General features: G+C 40.1%; 1 long non-coding RNA gene across 1 annotated transcript in view; it reads left to right on the forward strand.

The window, feature by feature from the left end:
- The window catches only part of LOC120401713, a 47,738-nt gene extending 30,156 nt beyond the window's left edge, over positions 1–17,582 (forward strand). Inside the window, exons 2-3 of the long non-coding RNA XR_005596675.1 lie at positions 16,499–16,561; positions 17,253–17,582. This is a non-coding gene — a long non-coding RNA (uncharacterized LOC120401713). The remainder of the gene's footprint in view (positions 1–16,498; positions 16,562–17,252) is intronic.
- Positions 17,583–24,209: the final 6,627 nt, after the last annotated feature.

The following is a 24,209-nucleotide window of genomic DNA, read 5'->3' on the forward strand; positions in this document are numbered from 1 at the left end:
GCAAGTGAAGTAAACTAAATGTCTGACCAGCACTAGACTGACACTGATATAATCTATGGGAGCCTTATATGTGTGTGATAATTTTTAACAATTGGATTCTTTATGGCCTGTTAGTAGTCATTTTTAGCTGTGTGTTAATAAATATATTCAACTTAATCCATGTATTTCTGCAGAGTTCTGGTTATTAATCAGTCAGTCATGTAAATCATGTGTTAAATGCCATCTTTTTTTATTAAAAACACCCATCATTCTCATTATCCTGAAATCTCTCTCCTTTACCATTGACCCCAGAGAAACCATTATTTTTCTATTACAGTAAAATTTACATCTGCATCATTACTAGTGTAGGCTATGGTCTGAGGATAGATCACTCATTAGAGATGGACTGACTGCACCGTGCAGTATAGAAGACTGCCAGATGTAACAAAGCTTACTATGGGTATGTCTATAGTGCAGTCGGGAAGCACAGTCGCAGCACCTGTAGGAATACTGAGCTAGCTTTGACAAAGCTAGCTCACTAAAAATAGCAGTGCAATTGTGATGGTACAGGCTGTCCGGCTACGTACAATCCCACCTGTGGCTGTGGGTAAGTACTCAGGCAAGTAGTCCATGTTGCCACAGCTACATTGCTATTTTTAGTGAGCTAGTTCTATCAACGTTAGTTTGGATATGCCTTGATGTGCAGCAATCACAACTCCTGATTGCAATATAGACATACCCTTTGTATTGTAAATTTCAACAGTGAAAGGATTTTATGCCACAGTACTACAAGAATTCCTGAAAGTAGGAGATTATAATGAAAATGCTGACCCATTGTTACATGCAATATTAGAATATTCACACTGAATCATAATCTTTCATTGACCTTGACACATTTATCATATCTGGCAGTTCTGCTGTTCATGCTGTAAAATGTCAAAAGGGGTCTAGGACTGAAGATGTAGCAAATCATGCTCTAGAACAAATCAGTATGTGGATGGGGAACTATGGAGAGAGCACAAACTTCCCCACATTTATGGCAGCTTTACTTTTTAAGAATGAATTGGACTAGATGTTTTGTGACATTAATAAGGGGACATGTTGCCTCTCCTCTAGGCTGACAATTGAAATTCAGCCTAGGAGCCAAATTCATAGCTGTGGCAACTGTAATGACTTAAATTAAGGTGCACCTCTCACACCAATAGTATGTTTGAACCCTAGAACAAATCCAATGGCAAACATCTATTGTAACTTGCTGCAGAAAGACCAATGACTGAATACAGTAAATACTTTACTCATTTGTTGCCAAGGGTGGTCACTTCAGGTGAGAACTGAGGCATTTTGTCTGGGTGGTAGAAGGAAGCTGGATCTCATGGCCCATGCTATGTCCATTCTAAAATTAAAACTGGGTGATTGGGCAACAAAATGGCAGATGTAATTAAATGTTTGATAAATGCAAAGTAATACGTATTGGAAAACATTATCCCAACTATACATATCAGATGATGGGGTCTAAGTTAGTTTTTACCACTCAAGAAAGACATCTGGGAAATCATGGTTGATAGTTCTCTGAAAACATCCACTTAGTGTACAACATCTGTCAAAATAAGCTATCAATGTTAAGAACTATTAGGAAAGGGTTAGATACTAGAACAATAAATACCATAATGCCACGGTATAAAATCACACTGACATACAAATCTTGAATACTGTATGCAGTTCTGATTGCTCTATATCAAAAAAGATATATGTTGGAAATGAAAAAGGTACTGAGAAGGTCAGCAGATGATTAAGGGTATGGAACAGCTTCCATATGAGGAGAGATTAAAAAGACTCGGACTGTTCATCTTGGAACAGAGACAACTGATGTCCCTAAGCCTCTGACTGCCCAGTGCTGGAACTGGATGACATGGAAGAGATCACTTGATAATTACCCTGTTCTGTTCATTCCCTTTGAAGCATGTGGGAATGGCCTCTGTGGTAAAACAGGATACTGGTCCGACCCAATATGGCCATTCTTATGTTATAAATAGTAAATTTGATACTGACCACCTTGTAATGTTCACAAGCACCAAATACTCAATACTCAACAAACAACAAATTTTGATCCATTAACATTGGTAATCATATATGTGATAAATGAAGAAGCGGGGAGAGCTCCCTTTTCTGGACACCCAGCCAGCCAGTTAGCTACAAAATCCCTGTTAGTAGCTGTTATCTACTTGCTTTATCTATAAAGGGTTTAAAAAGCACATAGGTAAAAGGAAGGGAGTGGGCACCTGAGCAAAAGAGCCAATGAGAAGGCTAAAACTTTTTAAAATTGGGGAAAAAACTTTCCCTTTGTCTGTTTGTTGTTGTTCTCAGGAGAGAGGGGACAGAACAAACACAGGGCTGGAGCTATGCTGTAAAAAGCTGTGGACCAGGTATGAAAATCACCAGGTCATACCTAGAAACTACTCAATTTAAAATCCCAGATATGTAAGTCAATCAGGAATGTCTAGAAAGACGCGATTAGGTTTATCACTTTTATTTATGTAAGGCTTGTGGACTCTTCTGTGCTAACCCTCAAATGCTTTTGTTTTGCTTGTAACCATTAAGCTGGACCTCAAGAAAACCATTCTTGATGCTTAATTATTATATTTACTGTTTTAAAATCTATTAATAGCCTAAGTTCCAGATGTAATTTTTTCTTTTTTTGATTTGTTTTTGTTTGTTTCTTTTAAATAAAATTTACCTTTTTTAGGACACAAAAAAAACCACCAATCCTGTCCTACGAGGTTTGTGCATATGTTATTTCATTAGCTGGTGGCAACATCTGATTTCCTTTGTTTTCTTTCTCAGCTCTTCCGTGGATGGGGTGGGGGGTGTGACAAAGGGCTTTGAGGATACCCCACAGGGAGGAATTCCCAAGTGTGCCTTCCTGGGTTCAAAGGTTGTTTTTGTTTTGTTTGTTTGTTTGTTTGCATTTGAGTGGTGGCAGCATCTACCCATCAAAGATCAGAGAAAAGCTGTAACCTTTGGAGTTTAATACAAGCCTGGAGTGGCCAGTATCAATTTTTAGAATCCTTGCGGGCCCCTACCTTCTGCATTCAAAGTGCCAGAGTGGGGAATCAGCCTTGACAATATACTATCCTCGAAAAACATATGAGCCCTTTCAGTGTATTGTATGTACTAGAGATCATTATAGGTAGTGAAATGTCCTCTTCATAGCATTACAGACTCTATAAATAGACTAGGGCCCAGGTCAACAAAAGGTATCCTCTGCCCATGCTAGGGTGGCTACACTACTATTTTTAGCATGCTAACTCAATGAGAGTATGTCTGTTTGAGCTAGGAATCACATGCCCCAGCTCAAAATGTAGATGTAACCTTAAAGTTATAAGGGATGCAACAGTGGCAGCTTCTCCTCCAAACAGCTGTGGATTGCAAGATTAAACATGCTCAGTTTTTAAACAACCTGCCTCATATGTCTGCTTTTCTCTACCTTTTATCATTTTTCTCCCTCTCCTATAGACTCCCCTCCAATTTGTCCACATCTTTCTTAAAGTGTCATGTCCAAAAATGAACACAGAACTCCAGCTGAAGCCTCACCAATGCTGACTAGAGCGGGATGTTACCTCCTATGTCTTCCATACAACATTCCTGCAAATACTCCACAGAATGATATTAGCCTTTTTGCAATTGCATCATGTTGTAGATTCATTCCATTTGTGATCCACCCTAACCCCTACATCATTTTTCCACAGTATTACTACCCGGCCATTTAGTCCCCATTTTGTAGTTGTGAATTTTGAATTTTTCCTTCCTAAGTTTAGTAGTCTGCACTTGTCTTTACTGAATTTCAGCTTGTGGATTCAGACCTATTCTCCAATTTGTCAAGGTTGTTTTGAATTCTAATCCTGTCCTCCGAAGTGCTAGCAACCCTTCCCAGCCTGGTGTCGCCTGACATTTTATATGCGGACTCTCCATTCCATTACCCAAATGGTTAATGAAAATATTGAATAGTACTGGACCTAGGATAGACACCTGCAGGACCCACCAAACATGTCCTCCCAGTCTGAGAGCAAACCACTGATAATTACTCTTTGAGAACAGGTTTTCAACTAGTTGTACACCCACTGTATAGTAATTTCATGTAGATCACATTTCCCTAGTTTGCTTATGAGAAAGTCAGGGGCAACTGTGTCAAAAGCCTTACTAAAAGAAAGGTATTTCACTTATCCACTAGGCAGTAGCCCTGTCAATGAAGGAAATTAGGTTAGTTTGCTCTTGACAATTTGTTCTTGACAAGTCCATCTTGGATCTTACTTAACACCATTTTCTAGGATCTTACAAACTGATTGTATAATAATTTGTTCCAATATCTTTCCAGGTATTAAAGTTAGGTTGACTGGTCTACAATTAAATCCATAACAAGAACAGGAGTACTTGTGGCACCTTAGAGACTAACAAATTTATTTGAGCATAAGCTTTTGTGGGCTACAGCCCACTTCTTCGGATGCATCTTTGCTGCTTTTACAGATCCAGACTAACACGGCTACCCCTCTGATACTTAAATGTGAACTGTATATTTCATTTCATTATTCTTGATTATATCACTTTTTATTAGGCTAAATAATCCTGCCTTCTTGATGTTTATACCCTTAAATACTGGCAGGCCATTACTAGACCCACTTCTTTAGTTGTTGCTTAATCAAGGACACATTTATCTCTTTTTAATCTCTCCAGTCCACTTATCATTTGTATTATCTGAATTCCTTCTAGCTTGTCAATATCTTTCTGTTACCTAGATGCTTGAAACTGAATGCAATATTCCAGGTGTGATCATAGCAGAGTTGTACGGTGTACAGAGGAATGGTTACCTTTTTGTTCAATAATGTCTGACCTCTGCTTAGTCAGTTGTGGTTTGCATATTTTTCTCTGTTTGTTCTGTTTTACTAGGGATAGAAGTTGAATTTTCAGGATTGCAACTCCCAAGATTATACATTGCTTTACTACAATTTTCTGAGATCACCACAGTTTTTTCTTAATGCCTAAAAAAATAGATACCAATAACATTGTATGTTCATTTCCTTAATAACCTAATACATCATAGTATATACTAGGATATATCTAATATATGCATCTGTATATACTCACACTTTCCAAATGTTTCCTTACCTGCTTTTTAACAAGTAATTTTTTGTTATCATTGTTATGTTCATGCAATTGGATAAAAACATAAAATACTCTTGCAGAAAGTTGCAACATAATACTACTTTATTTCTTAGAATTCCGAATGATAACACACAAGAACCCCAAAACAGAGAGAAAGTATTCAGGCTGCTCCCTAAGTTAAAGAGGCACATCTCACCCCACCATACTCTTGGCTGGCTGTTTGCAAACTGACAGCTTCTAGGCCCAGGTTGCAAGCTTCCCTACAGAGCCCCCGAGCCTGCCCGGAAATTTTAAGCGATAACCTAATTTTAACGATTTTTAATACACCTCAATCTTTCTTCTAACTATAAAAAGATGTTCACAATCTCATTTGTTTTTGAATCCCTAATTGACCCAACCTCATTGTTTAGTCTGCTACACTTTCATTACTATTACTTAATAGAAATATTGATTCTTGGGTACTATTTCCCCTTGATACATTTAGAAAAGTCCTTTCTTCTTCCCTTAACCTCTCTTGGCAGCATTAACTCATTCTAGTTTTTGCTGTCCTTATTTCTTCCCTACAATCCTAAAATGACTCTGCACATTATCCTGCCCCATCAAGGTTAGTACAGTAGTAGTTTTGCCATTGACTCAATGGGAACAAGATGGGAACTCTGGATTCTTGTCCGGTTGCTTTCCCATCTTCCATTTCCATTGCAGGTGTTTTATTTGATCTCATACCTGGTGAGGCCACATTGACTGTTGTGTTGCTTATGGTCTTTATTTTCTGAAGAATGGTAATCTGTGCCTTATTTATGATGTCCTACAGAATTGTATTTATCTGTCTTATTTCTTACATAGTACATTGGGTGTGGTGTGTGTTCCTACTGCTCTACAGCTGCCTTTCATGTTCCTGGATTTTAATATTACTTCCAATTATACCTTGTTCTCTATAATTCTTGATTCCTCAAAACTAGTTTTCCTGAAATCTTATTTGCTTGTGTGGTCATTTTCTGTGATCCCATTCCTCACTATTCTGAGTGAAGCATTGCATGGACATGGGTATAACGCTCAAACAATTTTTTTCATATTCCCAAACAGTTTTTCATTATGGGTAAGAAATATTTCCAGGATGTCTTTCCTTCTTGTTAGTGTTCATATTTTGATTCATTATATATATTTGCTTCAAGGAGCACCCATAAAATTGTCTAAGTAATGTGTAGTGAATCACAGTCAAAGAAATGTAAGACTAGAACAAACATTTGTAGATCATCTAGTCCAGTCCTCTGCACTGAGACAGGAGTAAGTATTATCTAGACCATCCCTGACAGGTGCTTGTCTAACCTGTTCTTAAAAACCTCCAATGACAGAGATTCTACAAACTCCCTAAGTAACTTCACTTACAGTTAGGAAGTTTTTCCTAATGTCTAACCTAAATCTCTCTTGCTGCAATTTTAGCCCATTATTTCTTGTTATGTCTGTAGTGGATAAGGAGAATGATTTATTGTCCTCCCTTTATAACAACCTTTTAATTACATGCAGACTGTTATCAGACTGTCTTCTCTTCTGCAGACTAAACAAACCCAGTGTTTTCACATTTTCCTTATAGGTCATGTTTTCTGGAACTTCAATCATTTTTGTTGCTCTCCTCTGGGCTTTATTCAGTTTGTCTGCATCTTCCCTCAAGTGTGGTATGCAGAATTGGACACAGTACTCCAGTTTAGGCCTGAATAGAGTGAAATAATTACTTCTCGTGTCTGTCTTACAACACTCCTGCTAATGTATTCTAGAATAATGTTCATCCTTTTTTTGCAATAGTATTACATTGTGGAAATTCACATCTGGCTGTGTTTATAATTATTTATTCTCCCACAGATATAACATCCTATGGCTTTCAGTAGTTCATCCAGGAACTCTCCTTCTCCTCAATTACTGAGACCCACAGTAATTTTCTTCTTTACTTCTTGTAGCCTAATCCAAAATGTTTCACCACTACACTATTGATTCTCTAACTGTAGCTCATTGGCAATATAAATAGTCTTGACAGACAGCATAATGTCTCTCTTCCGGTCTCTGTTTCTTCCCCTTAGCTGTATAGACTGTACTCCACTTACATTACTATTCATATATATTACATCCATGAAGCGTTCTAGCTGTTCTTGCTTGTTTTCTGTGCTCCTTGCATTTAAGTACAGATCCTTTAGAACAAGAATATTCTTCCTAATTTTTAATCTCATGTTTCAGTTGAACTATATACATTATATGACATAAAAAAACAACAATGTGGAGTCCTTGTGGCACCTTAGAGACTAACAAATTTATCTGGGCATAAGCTTTCGTGGGCTATAACCCACTTCATCAGATGCATGGAGTGAAAGACACAGTAGGCAGATATAAATATACAGCACATGAAAAGATGGGAGTTGCCTTACCAAGTGGGGAGTCGGTGCTAATGAGGGGAATTCAATCCGTGGATGTGGTACATTCCCAACTGTTGACAAGAAGGGGTGAATATCAACAAAGGGAAAATTACTTTTTGTAGTGCTAACAAGGCCAATTCAATCAGGGTGGATGTGGCCCATTCCCAACAGTTGACAAGAAGGTGTATCAACATAGGGAAAATTCCTTTTTGTAGTGACCCAGCCACTCCCAGTCTTTATTCAGGCCTAATTTTATGGTGTAAAGTTGGCAAATTAATTCCAGTTCTGCAGTTTCTTGTTGAAGTCTGGTTTTGAAGTTTTTTTTGGTTGAACAATGGCCACTTTTAAGTCTGTTATTGAGTGTCCAGGGAGATTGAAGTGCTCTCCTACTGGTTTTTGAATGTTACAATTCTTGATGTCTGAGTTGTGTCCATTTATTCTTTTGTGGAGAGACTGTCTCGTACACATATCTGCATGACCATGAGGTGTATCAATTTAGAATATAAACTCAGTGCTCACTGGGAACTGAAGCTGTGTATGGAACTCTATCTCCATACTCCTTCTCCAGATGGCCAATCATCTGACTGATGGAGAAAAGGCATACTTTATATTGTATGCTGAAAGGAGCTGTCTTATTGAAATCACTCTGCTTAGCTCAAATGGTCTATCTCATTTAGAGGCATAGTGGTAATATAATTAACACCTAACCTGGTGACTGGGCTCATTCATGTCAGCTATGTCTTGGGTATGCAAACATGAAGTATGTAAATGGAAGTCTCTCGAGGTCCCTCCTAACCCTTCTTTTCTCTGTGTGTGTGATATTTTAATGATTCAGTTATGTTGTTGCTGAGAGAAGGGCTATGTCTCTGAAATCCTATTCAATGTGTGACCAGGAACACGTTATTTATTGGCTCAGAATATGGTATGAAAACACCTGAAGAAATACTTGAAAATTTATCCCTAAGCTCACTGAGGCATAATGTATGGAATGTGAATGACAGTGTCAGAGAGAGCAGTACTCAGCAAAAGCAGTTTACATATCAGATATTGAATAGCTGGTCAGATAAGGAAACTTATAAACCTGTTCCATGGAACCACAATGAAACTAACAAACCTTAATCATTTTAAATGGTACTTGTTCTAATTTTATGTAAAATCCAGCTGAACAGATATTTTAAGAAACCACGCATTACCTTTATCAGCTGGGAAGGATATGGGTCCACCTCACTGGCTGCAGTTAGAATTCCCCTAGCACAGTGGTCCCCAACGTGGTGCCCGCGGGCGCCATGGCACCCGCCTGGGCATTTATGTGTGCCCACCTAGTGCCCAGCAGGGAAGAGAAGCCGCGGCCTCGCAGCTGACGGGGACAGAAAACTCCGGGGCTGCAGGCTGCGGGCGCCAGTGTTCTCTGCCCTCGCAGCTTCTCTCCGGCTTCTCTTCTCTCTGGATTCATATATTATGTTATGTTAAATATGATGTTTTGCATATTATTTAATGTACAAATACAAAATAAGCCTTGAAAAATTATTGGCGCCCGCCACACTCTTCTGAAAACATGAATGTGCTACTGGCCACAAAAAGGTTGGGGACCAGTGCTCTAGCATGTTCAGAACATCCGTGAATGTAACAGATTTTCTAAGTTAGTTAATGATACATTCTCAATATGCATTGCTCTATCAAATCTGTGGTATTTTCCCTGTTTCATTTATCTTTGTTTTTATTTATAAACAGACAACAAAGAGCACTGAAATATCCCCCTTACATAATAGTGAAAGTAGCAAACCTTCCCATGCTCAAGGTAGAACACAACTAACCTAATGTGACTCACACCAAAGAAAATTACCTATGTGACCACAACTGGTGAGGTGTTAAATGTCTTTCAGTGATACTGCAGATGGGGTTGTCTATCTTCTTAATCAGAATAAAGGAAATGGCTGAAGCAAAGCTCAAGGAGGAGCATGCTGGATCTCTACCCAGAAGATCATGTGTCAACCATACTGCCACCTTAAGAGTAACCATCAAAAAGACAATCTAATGACACCACACCCACACCCACCCTCCCAAAGGAAAAAAAAGACCAAAATACCTATTGTCTTCATATATTTTAAGAAAGTATTTAACAGCCTCCATCTTGATTCACTCTGGAACATCTTGAAGTGTTGTGGTATGCCAACAAACAATGGATGTTTTTAAGGTGCAGCTTGCACAGTTAAAGTAAACATTGACTTTATTAAATGTATTGACTAAGTAAATATTAACTAAGGTTTGTAACCTGTCCTTTAAATCGGCTTCGGTACCCAATGACTGGAAGTTAGCTAATGTAACGCCAATATTTTAAAAAGGCTCTAGAGGTAATCCCGGCAATTACAGACCGGTAAGTCTAACGTCAGTACCAGGCAAATTAGTCGAAACAATAGTTAAGAATAAAATGGTCAGACACATAGAAAAACATAAACTGTTGAGCAATAGTCAACATGGTTTCTGTAAAGGGAAATCGTGTCTTACTAATCTATTAGAGTTCTTTGAAGGAGTCAACAAACATGTGGACAAGGGGGATCCAGTGGACATAGTGTACTTAGATTTCCAGAAAGCCTTTGACAAGGTCCCTCACCAAAGGCTCTTACGTAAATTAAGCTGTCATGGGATAAAAAGGAGGGTCCTCTCATGGATTGAGAACTGGTTAAAAGACAGGGAACAAAGGGTAGTAATTAATGGTAAATTCTCAGAATGGAAAGGGGTAACTAGTGGTATTCTCCAAGGGTCAGTCCTAGGACCAATCCTATTCAATTTATTTATAAATGATCTGGAGAACGGGGTAAACAGTGAGGTGGCAAAGTATGCAGATGATACTAAACTGCTCAAGATAGTTAAGACCAAAGCAGACTGTGAAGAACTTCAAAAAGATCTCAGAAAACTAAGTGATTGGGCAACAAAATGGCAAATCAAATTTAATGTGGATAAATGTAAAGTAATGCACATTGGAAAAAATAATCCCAACTATACGTACAATATGATGGGGGCTAACTTAGCTACAACGAGTCAGGAAAAAGATCTTGGAGTCATCGTGGATAGTTCTCTGAAGTTGTCCACGCAGTGTGCAGAGGCGGTCAAAAAAGCAAACAGGATGTTAGGAATCATTAAAAAGGGGATAGAGAATAAGACTGAGAATATATTATTGCCCTTATATAAATCCATGGTACGCCCACATCTCGAATACTGTGTTCAGATGTGGTCTCCTCACCTCAAAAAAGATATACTGGCACTAGAAAAGGTTCAGAAAAGGGCAACTAAAATGATTAGGGGTTTGGATTGGGTTCCCATATGAGGAAAGATTAAAGAGGCTAGGACTCTTCAGCTTGGAAAAGAGGAGACTAAGGGGGGTATGATAGAGGTATATAAAATCATGAGTGATGTTGAGAAAGTGGATAAAGAAAAGTTATTTACTTATTCCCATAATACAAGAACTAGGGGTCACCAAATGAAATTAATAGGCAGCAGGTTTAAAACAAATAAAAGGAAGTTCTTCTTCATGAAGCGCACAGTCAACTTGTAGAACTCCTTACCTGAGGAGGTTGTGAAGGCTAGGACTATAATAGCGTTTAAAAGAGAACTGGATAAATTCATGGTGGTTAAGTCCATAAATGACTATTAGCCAGGATGGGTAAGGAATGGTGTCCCTAGCCTCTGTTTGTCAGAAGGTGGAGATGGATGGCAGGAAAGAGATCACTTGAACATTGCCTGTTAGGTTCACTCCCTCTGGTGTACCTGGCATTGGCTACTGTCGGTAGACAGATACTGGGCTAGATGGACCTTTGGTCTGACCCGATATGGCCGTTCTTATGTTTTTATGACTTGAGTGAGTAGTTTTAATAAAGATGCTAGCATCAAACAAGAATGCATTCTCCTTTTTGACATTACTATTGACTTCATTATGAGAGAAAGTGTAGACTGGTAAAACACAGGCATCACGTAATTTAACAGCATTAAACTAGAAGACTTAGATTTTGCTTCCCACATCACTCTTCCATGTTACAGCTCTGCTTACATCTCAGTTAAAACTAAAAGACTGTCGAGTATAGCAAAAAAGATGGAGGTTAATAATTTAGGTATGTTTTTAAAAAACAAATCTAATGAAAACCCCAGAAACTCCCAACTTGAGCATTACGTTAGAAAGCAAAGGAATAGAAGAGGTGAATTAATTCATATACCTTGGCAGTAATTTACAAGCCAAAGGGCATGTCCAGAAGGAAAAGTCATGAACTGGCAGCTGCATTTACCAACATAATCAAGATTTAGTCATCACAAATCTACAATTTGAAGACCAAACTATTAATTTCAACTCAAATATTTCTGCCCTGAGATATGAATGTCAAAGCTACAGACGGATGTCTAAATGCCTTTGAAAGCAAATGTCTAAAGATACAAAGTTGCTTTAGACAAGAAAAATACCGGTGAAGTTTCATATGCAACTAATTTGATTGGTAAAGAGTTACTGCCTGTTATTCTGAAAAGGTGGTTAAATCTATGGACTGCAGTCATGCAGGAGAAGGAGGAAAAAAGTATCTTTGTCTATGGATATTGTAAATAAAATCACTACTGGGATATAGCACAGGAACAGACATGAAATTTGTGTTTGACAGGTCATTTCATGTTCATTGTTCTGCAGCTTGGATCAACGGTACTGCAATAGCAACAAATCCTAGAATTTGAATCAATGATACTGCAACAGCATGAAATCCTAGTGTATCCAAAAGGCTATACCAGCCCTGGGATTTAAAAGCCCAAATTGCTGTGTTTAAAACACGGACAAGATGGAATAAAGAATTATTGCAGATGCTTGTCCTAAGCAGGCTCTTAAAGTAGCTTGCAAAGTCTGAATGATGCTTATTATACTGAAAATTACTTCCTCCAAACCTGATAACCTCACTAAAAACTCTTAATTTTTATTTTTGCTTATATTTTTTTAAACACGAAAAGCTTGAGAAGTGGGGGGAAAAAAACAGGAAACCCACTAACTCTATCTCATTTCCCTCCTGTATTCTGAAGCGGGTCTTTCATCACATGATCTCACAACATATAAAATCAAGAACTGTGTGCCCTATTGTTCAGAATATCTATTCTTGCACCGTCCTCGGAAGAATTTTGTGCTGCCAAATAGGATGTGGTACTAGAAGAAAGTGGTCCAATCTGACTGGGCAGGAACACAGGACTTGGTGGTCTCCAAAAATCAGATGATGATAGGGGTGGAAAAGAACTCTTCTTATAGCTGATTCACTGGCTGGTTACATAGAGTTGAGTTACTTTGTTCGTCTTTGCATGCTGAGATTTTTTTTAATGGCTTCTGTGTATTGTGCTATTGTGAGATTAAGTGTTAGGATAGCTAGAGCTGGATAGTGGTGTCATTTTTATTTCTTTCTTTCAACTTGTTTTTAGTATCTCCCAGAATTACAGTTGGGGGGAACCAGTCCCAGGAAATGTTTTGAAATCTCAAAACATTTCTTGTTCCGCGTGGGGATGAAGCTGAGACACCCTGATTTTTTTTTTTTTTTGGTTAAAAGAGAGACTCCAGGGATAGCCAGTTGGTCAGGCAGAGGGTCTAAATCAGGCAGAATAGGGACTTGAACATGGGTGTCCCACATCTCAGATGCATGCCCTGATCATGCAGGTTCATGGATTCAGTTGAACCCACAGAAATCATGAAACCAATGGTGCCAACCTGATTGGTTCTGCAACCCTGTATGCCACGTCACAATGCCCAGAGTGGAGAGCCTGGGCCAGCCCCATGGGGTGAGTGCAAGGCAGGATCACACTCCAACCCCTACCTTTGGGGCCTCCCCACTGGACTGGGATTTTAGGGTTGCAGTGCCAGAGGGTGCTGCCATATGGTCAGTGCCCCCCCCCTTGACTACAAACCAACATCACAGCCAAGAAAAGATTAGTGTAGTGCATCCTCTGAATTGGGAGGCTACATCTGCCCCTGCGTGGACCTAAGAGACCATTTTTCTATGACTTTTTTTCATTTGGAACTGGAACATTCCTGTGGAAAGCTTCAGTTTCAATGGGTCAGCAATTTCCAACAACAAAAAATCTGTAAAACTTTTGACCAGTTCTACCTAGGATGCATGTGTAGATGCAATTATAGCAAATTAGTTATACCTTTAATTTTAATCATGTAAAATCTGGTGATAAGTTGGAAAGTTAGATGGCAGTTCTAGAAAGGGGAAAACTTGAGGTATGAACTTGCTAATCTTCAGAAAGTTCCAATCACCAGGCCAAAAATGCAAATGTCAAATTCTATGAAAGTAATTTTCATACTCAAGTGAATCTAAGGAAATGTACACCATGTACATGCCCCATCAGACATTGGGAAAATAGCTATACCCTGGTAATTTTAAAATCACATATTTAAACTCACACAATTATGTCCTATTTCAAAATACTCCAGAATGTAGCCCTGCATTTTTATTTAACATTTTGGAAAATGATTTGTCGGCTAAGATAAATTAGAGTCAAATTATGTCAGCACATTGTTTTGGATACTTGAGTGCTTTTTTTCTTTAGTCCTTTTGACGTGTAGAGATTTTGGGGTGGCTTTTAGAGAGGTTTAGAGCATTAGAAGAAGGAATAATCTGTTTGTTGGGGAGGCTTGCATTAGTTTGTTTGTTTTTTGTTTTCCTTAGTGCCCTGAATATAGAGTTAGCAGTCTTCAAAAAAAGTCAAGAGGTAAAAAGCACATTCACATATTCTTGAGGAAGTTTAAATCATGTATCTACCTAGTTAGCCAAGCACAGAATAAACTTTGGCCATTTTTCCCAGGCTTTATGTATCTGATCCTTCACTCTTGATGAAGGCCAAACTCTCTCCTTGAGCTCAATGTTTCAGATAAAACTATCAAACCATCAGATGCACCATAAACATTACTTAAACAGAAGAAAAGTCTGGATACACTTAAGAATGATGTACTGAAAACTTCCATTACCCTCTCAGTGGTGAGTTGACAGATATAAAGGCTACATTTTTCATAAGTGCCTAAGGCTATATCTACACTAGGGACCTTACAGCGGCACAGATGTACTGATGCAGCTGCATTTCTGTAACCTCTCCTGTGTAGCCATTCTTTGCTGACGGGAGACCATCTCCTGCTGACATAGCATCATCCACACCAGCACGTCTGCTGGTGTAACTTATGTTGGTTAGGGTGTGGTTTTTCTCACTAACAAGTTTTACCGACAAAAGTGCTAGTATAGACATAGCTTAAGTCACTCTTGAAACTGGGATTTTAGGAACCTAAATTCCTCAGGACCAGATTTTTAAAGATTGTAGGTGGCTAAAGATGCCAATGGATACCTACTAGGATTTTCAAAACCACATAACTCCCATTGATTTCAGTGTGCATTTGGCATCTAGGCTATTTTGAAAAATCCCACTGGACATCTCTCTGCATCTTTAGGCACTTAATATCTTTAAAAATCTGGCACTTATGACAATAATCAGTGGCATTATGAAGGAAAATAGTGAAGTTGAGCCATAACTTCAATCTGTGAAGAACATGGTAAGTTAGTCATGTTTGTAAATCATAAATTATTAATGACAAGGAATGTATTAAGCTGGTCAGATATTTAAATAAACGTATATGCATATCTTTCAAGGAAGCTGATTATTTCAGACAGATGATGAGATGATGTGCCTTTTAAAGAATTCCTAAATTGAGGGTTTTGTACCTCCTTTTAGTTACATGGAAATGGGGTGATCCTGTATCTTTTTATACTTGTTGAATGGATTGTAATGGTTGTGAAAAATGCTGGCCTATGACAATCCTGGAAAATGAAATCCTCTATGCAGCATTAGTTCTCATGCTTCCCATGGGTCTAATTTTCTTTTCACGCTACACTTTTTTGCATATGTAAGCAGGGTCTGAATGAATGCTTCCCTGATAGCGAGCGGGGAGTGGGAGAGACTTAGGGTGTGTTTATGGAAATACAGTTTGCTCCTGCTCTGCTTACATATTCAGCAGATAGAACAGAGTCAAAGTGATCAACTTTGGCTGGCGTTTGGTTACAAATCATCTTAGTACTCAATGCAGGAGGTAGTGAAATATGGTTACCAATGTTGTAATTATTGTAGAAATACAGGAAAGCAGGGCAGTTCTTAACCTGTCCCAAATAATGGGGTCGCCAGTTGAAAGAACCTTCTTAAGCCAGGGGCTCGAATGCCAGAGCCCAGTTAAAGTAAGAGGTGTGGGGCCAGATATCCCAGCCAGGAGGCTGAAAACCCTAAACTGATTTAACCTGTTCCTCCCCACTGTTTAAAGAATAGAGGTAAATAGGCTTCACTAGGAGCCTCTTTGTTATTTTAATTGTTCAATCAGAGCTGAGGAATCCCTTGAGATGGGGCTGTGTTACTGCCCAGCTTGCAAAGAGCAGAAAATTACTATGCTATGACTGCTGCATGTCAGTCCCTGAGAGGCAGGTGGCCACAGAAGGTGATTGATAGTTGGCTGGTGAGCAAGTGGCTGGTGAGATGGAGTGGCGCAGCATGTGGCCAGCAGGGCAGTTGGTGGAGATGAGCGGCAAGCAGGGCGCCTGGTGGAGAGGGCCAGAGCAGAGCCCCACAGAGAGGGGTGGTGAGCAAGTGCTCAAACAGCAGAGCGAGTGACGAGCCTTTTTTCCCACCCCTCACCCAGGGTGGGAGATTAACTCTGCAGATGCACCTCTGCACTCTGTGTCTGCACTAGCCAATGACAGCAACTATGAGTGGTGTGCAGAGAAGGGACCCACATCTGAAAGAGACTTTTGGGTTGCTGGACTTAAGAACCTGAGGGAAAAGGACACTGCCCAACTTTCTTGGGGGTGGGTCTTTTGCTCATGGTTTATGCTGATGAACCATTTTTGTGGTGTTTTCTCATATTAATGCCGAGTTACTTCCCTCCTTTTATTAAAATGTTTCTTTTCTATACCTAGACTCTGTGCGAGTGGGGAAGTATTGCCTCTCGGGCACCCAGGAGTGGTGTGTAAATTTCCCAGGTTAGTGGTGTCCAAAATAGATTGCGGTCCGTTAAGCTTGGTATTGAGTGAGGAAAAACAGGCAGGACCAGAATAACAGTGAAAAGCCAAGTGGCTGCGTTTATTTGGGGGATGATTACAACTTGGGCCGGGGGAGTAGGCAACTTTGGCTGGGATAGTATCAAAATTACAAACACACCCCAAAACACAGTAATAATACACTTTATGCTGCTCACCACACCACACCAAATAGGCAGACACACCAATCTTACAAGATAGGAATCGGGTTCGTCAGGGCGGTACCCGGTGCAACACAGAACAGAGACCCACGGGCCACTGCCTCAGCCACCCTTGCTTTCACACTAAGGGTAACCCAGAGTGTGGTGCGGCTGCAGCTGGGCAGATTCCACTCATTCAGACCGCGGGGATGGGAACCCCTTGGTCTGCTAATCTCCAGGTGGAGACAGCTCCCAGATTCATGCACTCCGGACAAAGACAGAGCAGTGATTCACACACATAAAACAGTTTGCAATTAACAATTCACTAACAACTAGAACAACTATACAAGCTAGCTAAGCAATTGTGCAATTCTGAGCTCATTAATACAATCCTGATATCCTGAGTAGATACTTGGTACCGAGTTAGGGAGGGGAAAAATAAAAGGCTAGATAAGCTAACTGTCAGATATTAAAAAGCAAATACCGCACTCCAGGCGCAGCTGACCAGCAGAACAGACACCAGAAGCATGACGAGCTGACAGGGATCGGGTCCAAACGACAACGAATCCAAACGATACGACACGAGCGTGCTTTACCAGGAGGAGACCCTGGCCGACAGGTTGATCAGGTCCTTCAGCTAACACGCGGATGCTCCACACCCAATTTTGGGGGGAAACCTAGTTTTATTAAGAGGTCTCACTCCCTCGTGTCAGTATCCGATTGGCTCCCTGGTCCCTCCTCCCTCCAGGCTTCGAGCTGTTGCCACCCCACGTTAGCAGGATTTGCACACGGCACACTGGAGTTGACAAGTAAACAAGCTTGACCCTTAGATGACTGGGTCCAAAAAGAGCGGGAAAGTGAGTCGCTGGGCAGAATTAACCTGACCTCCAGACGACCGACCCAAAAAACAGGTTGCCGGGCAGAATCAGGCCTTCACACACAGAACTAGCCTGACCTTTAGATGGCCCAGCAGGAGAGAGGAGAAAAAAACCAAAAACCACAGGAGAACATACACAGCCAGTGTTGCTGGGCAGGATTGAGTCTCTGCCCTCTCCTATATCCAAGATGGAGGCAGTCCTGTCCTTTTAACAGGACAAGATGGCCGTGGACCGACAATTGGCCATTTAAAGCCATAACTTTGTATCGGATTGCGACAAGTGGGTGGGGGCTCAAGCTGGTTCTTTGTTGTATCGATTGAAAGGAACCCCTAGATATTGAACCCAGCCCTGGTTGCTGCTGGCTCCACCTGGCAGAAAGGTCACATGTAAATTGGGAATAAGTCCATTGAAGTCAATGGGTTTTTATACCTGTGAAACTGGTATAAGTAACAGGATAACCAGGTCATATGTAACTGTGCTATTTTGGAGGATTTTTACAACTTCAGAAGGAATGGCCTGGGATAGACACTTCTAATCTCTGGCCTAGGCAACCAGAAAGGTGTGTTTCAGTGCTCTAATACAAGGATTTATATTGGTTTCCAGCATATAAGTTTATATTGTAGGATTCTTTTCCAGATAATCTCTGATTTAAAACTGACTTTAAGTTTTCAGAGGTGTTGGCAAAAATAGCTGAGCAAAGTAAATGAGACTGTCAAACTACATATCGTAGGTGATCATAACCATGTGACAGAGATGAGAAACATGTCTATATGACATTACTGGCCAAAACTGAGATGTGCTAATTACACCCCAAGAGCAAGATTCTGATTTCTGCTACACTGGAGTGTAACTGCTCTGGACTTAGTCTAAATTTACAGTGATTTAACCAAACTAAAAATCTGGTTTAGTGCCTCCCAAAACTAAACAAGCACTGCCTTTCTCAATTCTAAAAGATGTTTCAGCACATAAAAATGGAATTCGAATCTTGCTGTCATATCTAGTTCAGCTGCTGACATAAAGATGTTTTCCTGAAACTGATCTAATAAACAGTGAGCTTTGGTCAGAAGATCAAACTGTTTTATATTTTCTTGGCAGTGTCTGATAGTAGAAAACCAAGGACTTCATACGGTAGTAGGCTTTAGTTGGGGAGCCTCCAGTATTTACTTTTCTGTCTCTGATGACCTTGACAATTTCACATCTGTCATCAGAAAAAGAAATCTAAGTTCTTAAACAGGGTGTTAAAAGTTTCCTTGACTTTGGAAAAACAAATGGTTTCTGTTAACTCAGTTTGCTTGATTTAGTTTGGCAGCCAGCTTTAATGAAAGCTGCATTATGATTATACAAACTTTCTATCCTGTAGTCATGTACAACAAAATAACTAAAAAGCAAAACACTAATGCTGCTCTGCCCACCCAGCTAATGAAGAGAGTGATCAGTCATCACAAGTATCAATATTAATTTAAGTAAGTGAAGTATTTGTATGGGGAGACTGACTCAGTGGCAGCCGGCAATGGAGGACAGCAATGAAGAAGAACTTTAACTGGCTAGGAGATAACAACAAATGTAACTGCTATTGCCTCTGCAGTAAGAAATATCCTTATGATCCTATATTCCACTACATTCATTTCTTCTATTCTTTCCCATTGAATTTGGGCTGGTTGAATGGCAAGGAAATAACATGACAATAAAGTATTTTTAGCAGCACTTCTGCCATCCAACACTTTCACTGATATAAAATGTTTTGCACTGAATCAAATTATCCGATTTAGACAAATTATTTCATTTATTTGCTATATTCTTTTATCTCCCTGAATGTCCATTTTCTTCCTAAATCTTTTAACTCTGCCTGTGGAACAACAATAAGCTTTAAGTATTTTTCTATTGTATATTCTGATTAATTCTCTCTTTGCATCTCTCCTTCCCAGAGTCTTTCACATATTAATAATTATAATTCTGTCACTCCTGAATCTCATTTTTATCATGTTATAATGTGTGAAATGTTCAAGTTCAGTTCAGACCATCCAAATCCTCCTGAATTCTGGACCAGGGAATTGAATTTTTATGGAAATCCATGTACTGGATTTCAAAAGTTTTATACGTTTGTCATACTTTAATATATTCTTGAACCGTATGTACAATTATAGGAACTAACAAAACACAGTTGTCCCTAATAATTCTGGGATATTTTTAGAGCTAAAACAAGAATCACTGGTGTAAAAAGAGTAGAGAATTGGGTCTCTAGAGTAAAATTAATATTTAATACTAGAAAAATGTGTGTCTGTTTAGGAAATGCCAGAATGTAGGTTATTCGGGCAACCTTCATTCTACCCCTTTGTGCATATGTATTATGATTGCATATTTTCTTCCTCAGGATCCCGGCTTCATTCAGTGCACAGGATGGACGGTGCCCAAGGACTGATACAGCTATCTGAAATGTATTCGTAGGCTTTATCTACACTGCCTCGCTTTTAGTGACATGGCTGTGCTGCCACAGCTGTGCGCTAAAAGGTGTGCAGTGTAGCTGCTGTTTGTCAGGAGAAAGCTCTCCTGCCAACAAACAACTTCCACCCCCCGAGTGGCACTGGCTTTGTTGGCAGGAATGCTCCTGCCGACAAAGCGCTGTTCACACTGGCACTTTTTGTTGGTAAAACATTTTTTTGAACACACCTAAACGACAGAAGTTTTGCCGACAAAGTTCCAGTGTAGACAAAGCCTCAGTTATCCAGTGTCAAGTATCAGAGGGGTAGCCGTGTTAGTCTGGATCTGTAAAAGCAACAAAGAATCCTGTGGCACCTTATAGACTAACAGACGTTTTGCAGCATGAGCTTTCGTGGGTGAATACCCACTTGCATCCGAAGAATTGGGTATTCACCCACGAAAGCTCATGCTGCAAAACGTCTGTTAGTCTATAAGGTGCCACAGGATTCTTTGTTGCTTGTCCAGTGTGTGGCTCCTGCTTTATTCACTGAGTATAATCTAAATGCTGCACTGGATAAAAAAATTATTCATTCCTAATGGAGCTTGTCATCATAGTAGGATTGTCTTAGAAATCTGTATTAATTTGTATCTCCCCTATGAGATAAGACTATTATTTCACAAATTATGACAGACCTGACTGGGGCCACACAGCAAAGGAGTAGCACAGCTAGGACTGAACTTGGGATCTACTGACTCCCCAACCATGTGCATTTCCTCAGACAATACTGCTCCTGGTAGAGGTGCTGAGTCCCTAGTTGACTTCAGGTGTGGTTTTGAGTGCTCAGCACTGCTACATGGCCTCAGGTCAAGTGCTCAGGCATTGAGGCTATCTGCCAAAAATTTGGTTTTAAATGATTTGCCAAGCATCACATAGGCAGACTGTGACAGAGGCAGGGACTGAAACCCCCACCCCACTCATTTCAGAATAATTGTGTATAGCTATATAGGTTTAACTGGTAAAGCTTTCCCATGTACACAAGTCCAAAGTTAGATGGACTTTTCTCTTAATTTACAGGAACACAAGAGAACCAACTGACATTCTCAGCTGAGACATTCACCTGTCTTTAATCACAATAATTATTTGCTTTTCTTTCTGGAGCCCCCTTCCTTATTCTCCATGTATCTTTCAATTTCCAGAGCAAATGAGGCATAAGTTCTACAACCTGCTTCATTTGTGACACTGCTCTAATTCTTTCCCTTATGCCCTCTATCCCCTGCACTGAATGAGGCATGGGTGCTCTGAGTTAAAAAGAGTATGAGCTCATGTAATATAATACATATTCACAAGGGGGTGAATTAAGATTACACAGACTGTTACCCAGGGTTTTCAGAACCCAAAGCAATATCAACTTAACTGTTTCTCTCTAGGAAGTGTCAGGAAAAAAATCAGTGGGGACACAGCTGCTCCATCTGATAAATGGTTGGCATAAACAAGAGTGCTTTTACCTAAAACTATTTTTTTTATTAGGGGACACACACACACACACACACACACACACACACACACACACACACACACACACACACACACACACACACACACACCTGTAGAAGTAGGCTCAGAGCATCCTAAGCCTTCCAAAGTTTAAGATGATTTAGAGGAATCAGCAGCCAGCCTTTCGGGGGCCCTCCTTCCATCCAGCTCCTATCAGATCCTTGCCCAAAGAAAAGCTTCCTCAGACTGTTCCAACGCAGGGCCGCCCAGAGGGGGGGGGGCAAGTGGGGCAATTTGCCCCAGGCCCCGGGCCCAGCAGGGGCCCCAACGAGAGTTTTTCAGGGCCCCTGAAGCAGGGTCCTTCACTTGCCCCGGGGGCCCCGGAAAACTCTCGCGGGGCCCGGGCCCCCGGAGCTTCTTCGCTCCCGGTCTTCGCTGGTGGGGGGTCCTTCCTCTCCGGGATAGAAGGTCCCCCCTGCTGCCGAATTACAGCCGAAGCGGGACCCGCCGCCGGAGTGCACTTCAAGGATGGTGGTGACAAAACCATCATGGGGACTGACCGGGGAAGGGGAAGAAACAAGGAGAAGAACCAGCAAAGGAGGGCAGCTTTAAATTCCAGTAGTGGAATTTATAGGAAATTTAATGGAAGAGGTTGAATACAAGATGTGGAGAATCAGCACTCTTCCTAGATAGTTCTCCCAAGTCTGTTCTGCCCACTTTGTGGGGTAGGCTGGCTGGCCCACATTACCTCAGGAAAACTGGAATTTCAAAGGTCAGGCACCACTGGCAGTCCACTCCTAGCACTGGGAACCCAGAGTCAAAGTTCAACCAATGAATTAGGCCCAATAATGCCTGCTTAAATACTAAACAGTGGTGGTGGGAGTGTCAGCTGGTTGATATGATAATGACTTGGAAGATGAAAATAATTGCATAAATGCTAAATATTGTTAAAGGTTGTGAATTGTTGGTTTTTGTTTTATTTTATTTTATTTTACATATGAGCCCTAGTGAATCTTATGTTGCTCTTGAAAAAGCATTAGGAATAAAAAATGTTGGTCAAAACCAAACTAGCATAGTGTTTTAATCTGTATGTTTGTATCTGAAAGTGCAGCAGAATTCACCATCACTTATTTCAACAATGAAAAGCAAAAGTAAGTGTGTGTGTGTGAGAGAGAGAAAAGTAATGAGAATATAAGTAAGTGACTGTTAAAGCTTCATGAAGATTTAGATTAGTCTCATTGGGAACAGCATATACATGGATGACACCGCTAACTAACAGCTCTCACATATGAAGAGGAAGATGCTTATCTGGAAAAGCAGTTGAACTCATTTTTTGAGTGAAAAGTTTCATGGACTAAAGAAAGGTCAAATCAAAATAGCCAATAGACTTCCTCAGGGAAGAAATCTTATGATAAAACACTCTGCATTGGGATTTAGCTTTGCCCCCGGCTTCCTTTGTCACTTTGGGTAAGGTCACTTAGGGTTGAATCAGTGCCCATGGAAGTTGATGGGTATCTTTCCATTTATATTGATGGGTTTTGAATCAGGCCCACAATCTCTCCCTGCCTCAATTGCCCATCTATAAATCAGGTTCATACTTCTTTCCTATCTCATGAGGATGTTGTGAGGATAAGTTCAGTAATATATCTGAGGGGTTTGAATACTACAGTGATGAGGGCCATAAAAAAAAAACTGGATTCATTTCAGTAATACTCAAACTGTGAAAGGTGATTGGTGTTCTGAATAGCATACAAATCACGTGGCTTACTCCTCTGTTTTGATCATGACAATGCATTGCAACTCTCAGAAATGTATTTGAATTCTGCTACAGAGCCAGAAGATGTGCGAAGCTCAGATGAAATCTGTTCCTTCCCAGCCTTAGAATTGTAGTTAGTTTCTGTAACAGTTCTGCAGTTGATGTAAACATTTTGACAGAAAATACTTGGTGGTGACTGCAGTCTAAGACTATCTGAGAATAAATGTACTGTGACTTGGAACGTAAGATACAATTTTCTTTGCATAGAGGCAAAACGAAGTGATGACAGCGTTCACAAAACTTATTCTCCTCTTGAAATTGCATTTTGACCTTGCCTTTCAATGGGAGTCTTTCAAAAAGTTAAACTTGACAGTGCAAGAAGTGTCAGACTTTTTGGGTCTGTAAACTGACAATCACAATACTACAGTCTCCTGTTCCTCCTTTACTTCCTTTCTGTTCATGAGAATACTAAAAAAAGATTCCTGGGATCTCAAGGCCATTAAATTCAATCGTGATATGAAGCTCTATATTTTCAAGCTACTGTGCATATTTCTCTTCAGATTCTTTCCTGGCATGATGGCATTACATATTCTACCAGAGGTATAGCTACTTATGATCTGATGAGAGCTTCAGTGGGAGCTGTGAGTACTGAGTACCCTTCAGGATTACGCCAGGAGCTGTTGAATCAAAAAGTTAATTTTGCCAATAGTGAGCTGCACTTCTGCTAGCCTTGTTGAAAGTGCTCAGAGCAGCCTGTATATATGTGACTTTTTTAGCCAGATATCTGCTAGAGAGGAATTTTCAAAGGGCCTCTCATGGAGGACCCCCATAGGGATTTGTGTGCAGAAAACAGAAAGATTTTTTTCAAACTGGAATGTCGGTGATACTAGTTCTTTAAATAGTG

This window comes from Mauremys reevesii, linkage group 3 (genome assembly GCF_016161935.1).
Source record: "Mauremys reevesii isolate NIE-2019 linkage group 3, ASM1616193v1, whole genome shotgun sequence".
In the NCBI taxonomy this organism is placed as follows: domain Eukaryota; kingdom Metazoa; phylum Chordata; order Testudines; family Geoemydidae; genus Mauremys; species Mauremys reevesii.